The sequence below is a fragment of the Amia ocellicauda genome, chromosome 6, assembly GCF_036373705.1.
Source record: "Amia ocellicauda isolate fAmiCal2 chromosome 6, fAmiCal2.hap1, whole genome shotgun sequence".
NCBI lineage: Eukaryota > Metazoa > Chordata > Actinopteri > Amiiformes > Amiidae > Amia > Amia ocellicauda.
This window is the reverse complement of record NC_089855.1, coordinates 41,070,879-41,074,100: the sequence shown is the minus strand read 5'-3', so window position 1 is coordinate 41,074,100 and position 3,222 is coordinate 41,070,879. Positions and strand designations below refer to the sequence as shown.

General features: G+C 38.5%; 1 non-coding gene across 1 annotated transcript; it reads right to left on the bottom strand.

Annotated features, from left to right (window-relative positions):
- Positions 1 to 1,145: 1,145 nt before the first annotated feature.
- LOC136752110 (U5 spliceosomal RNA) lies at positions 1,146 to 1,260 on the bottom strand. The gene has a single exon (XR_010817274.1). It is a non-coding gene; the product is annotated as a U5 spliceosomal RNA (small nuclear RNA).
- Between the last annotated feature and the right edge of the window lie 1,962 nt (positions 1,261 to 3,222).

The window sequence follows — 3,222 nt, the reverse complement described above, 5'->3', positions numbered from 1 at the left end:
GTATGAACACACATACGATTATACAGCTTTTTTTGCAGCTTCGCAAGACCTAATTTTAAACGTTGTTGGTGAATTAGATAATTAGTGAGGACCCTCTATTTGCATTTGTTCCCCTTGTGGAAGGAAAGTTAGAATTCTTTCCCTCATAGCTATTCTACTCTCTTGTATACTTAAGACAGATAAGGTCAAGCCAGAAGGACAGGCCAGAAGGTAGCTTGATTTCTGTTTGTTATTTACGATGAGAATCTTGGAGACAATTTCAAACAGTATGATTGAAGTGCCTGCTCCCTAATCCATGTGTTGACCTATGAACTCTGATATATATTCTGCTTCGCTAACTCTCTATGATTAATATAGTAATGACATTGTGATTGTAACCAGATCTTTGTTTTTTATGTATAAAAGCCTCTTACTTTTAAATGAAGACAGAGCGACTTTGGGATCTTCTTGATTCACTGTTCCTCTCCACGTTGCGTGTATTAAAGGCATTGAAACTAACGTTCCAACCTGATTGAAGATGTTTTTTCTTGCACACCCTCTATAATTGCTAAAATAAAGTTTTACTGACATCTGTAACATGAACGCTGCTGAATGGCACATACATTGAAAACTACAGAGAATTGAGACAAATCCAATTTACACTTCATAAATAATCTTAAAACGTTTCCAACCAAGGCATAACCCACTTGAAATACATTCATTCACATTTTTGGTAACAAAAAGAGAGATTGTTACATATGTTCCCTATGATGCATCTACAGAGCGAGAGACAGAGAGAGAGAGAGAGGGAGACAGAGAGAGACAGACAGACACTAACAAGGCCACCCACCCACCCACTCACACTCACACACACACACACACATACACACAAAGCCAGCAAGACACACAGAGCCAGCCAGCTCAGCGATGACATCACGAACCTCTCTCTGAGCTGACTGCTATGACATCACAGAGCACGTGCATTCCGTTGCTTGCTGTCTGTCAACCACTCAGTCACTGCCAGCCAGACTGCCTGCCTGGCTGGATGGGGGGGCTGTTTGCTGCTGCTGCGTACCTTAGCAATCTTATTTGCTTGACCGGCCTTCCTCCTCCTCCGCCCACATGCCCACCTATGCCCGATCTGCTGTTCACCTGGATCACAGCTCCGCCCCAACAAGGCAGAGCCTCCCAAGAATGGTACAAACTCATCCACGTTCCCCTCCATGGAAAGCTTTAGCAAAAGGCAAAAGCGTTATAAGTAATGAAGAGGAACCCGAGTCCAAGACGCTTCCGACAAGCCGTACATATTTGTGTGTATTAAAGATCACATTTTATTACATTTTGTTTTTCTGTACTTTATTACATCTTATTCTGATTTATAATTGCATTGTTTATTTTCCATATATATGTATGTATGTATGTTTGCATGTCCAATTGCTTTCACAATATTAATGCACTGAATTGAGAGAGAGAGAGAGAGAGAGAGAGAGAGAGAGAGAGAGAGAGAGAGAGAGAAGTGCTAGGGCACATCTGTAACATAAACTAGGGAACATTCGTCACATGCTTAGGGAAAGGTACTAAAAGGTCATATACTGGTAAGATGTTGGGCACATTTGAAACAACAAAAATGGCATTTGGTTATTTATAAGGGACTTTTATACCAGTCTGTGCAAATATCTATGCATATTCCAATATTTGCTGCATGACTTACAGATTGAGTGAGGGGGTCAATATGTTTGATTCAGAACTAACCACTGCTTCCTCCATTTTGTATTTGAGTAGAAGTGAAGAAACACTGCAATAATAATCAGCCCCGAGGCGACTGCGTTTCTAAACCCTATTTAACATCACAATCAAACTCATTCTGCGTCTACACACAGCACAGATACATTGTAAAAACCAAACAAAAAACACGAAATCACATATAGAAAACCAGAAACGAACATACAAGTATACGAATATGCTAAGATCAGCCTTTTATTTGTATTTATTTGTATTGATGCATTAAGGGATTTACACCGATTTGCTATTTCAGACACTTTCACTGTATTGACTAAAATACAGGATGAGTTCACATGCATTCGTCACCATGCACACAGTTCACATTTTCATTCATTTTGTGGTGTATCTTTACTTTTATTCTTATTTAAAAAACAATTGGCTAGCCTATTGATTATGGATGCGACTGTTTTGTTGGTTTTTGCGGCACAATTGTGGGCAGATCAATAAACTGTTGGACCATCTCAGGTGATGTTAATGCTTTGATGGGATATTGTGCTTATTGATGAAGTCTGTGATGAAGGTCTAAAATCACTGTTGCATTGTCCCTGTTGCCAGACACACAGCAATGCTCGAAAGGTCCCCCACTTCATAATTACATTATTATAAAGCACCCAAGTCATGGTGGTGTCAAAATGCTATTGGTTGGAAGGAAACCTTATAAAAGGGAAAACAAAGAGAATTTGAGTTCTCTTAACTTCTTCATCCTGCAACGAGACACAAGAGAGAGCTGGAGGGAGACAGAGAGAGACACACTGCTTTCTGCCTGACCAGACTGGCCTATAAGCTGTACTGTGAGGAGAAAGAAGAAAATGGGTATTATCTGTTTCTTACTTTAATCCAACAGAAGCTTAATATTACTTATTTTCAGTAATATAATTGAATGATATAAGTTTCGTATTTTTGTCAAAATAAATGATTATTGCACATCTGTGACTTGACCGCATCTTCCCTCTAAAAAGAATCTTAAAAGAGAAACCAATTGACTATGAGTTTTCAGTTCAACTATTTATTTATATTGACTGAAAAACCAAGCATTCAAAATTCTCTTACAATTGTTTATTAACAATTATTATTGCTCGGTTATTTGGCTTCACGGCTGTGCTGTCACCACCGTTCTTATTATTGTCTGTGTCTATTTGTGTTTTTAGTTATTATCTTTGATAGCTAATCCGACTCTGTTCCGTCCGCGCTCTGGGGCTCCGGTGTGCTTCAGTTTCGGCTACAAATTGCACACTTTCAAAATAATAGTTCTGTTTATTGTAGCGTAAGGTACACTTATAAATTTCAATTCAAGAAGTGAATTTATAGTATCACCTTATCACGAATCCTGGAATCTTGTAGAACTCAATTTCCGTAATAATTGGACGCAGACTCCAATTCCAAAGATATAAATTGTCAAATTTATTCAAAAACAAAGACTAAATGTAGCACTACACCAATTATACAAAAGGGCAAAACTAA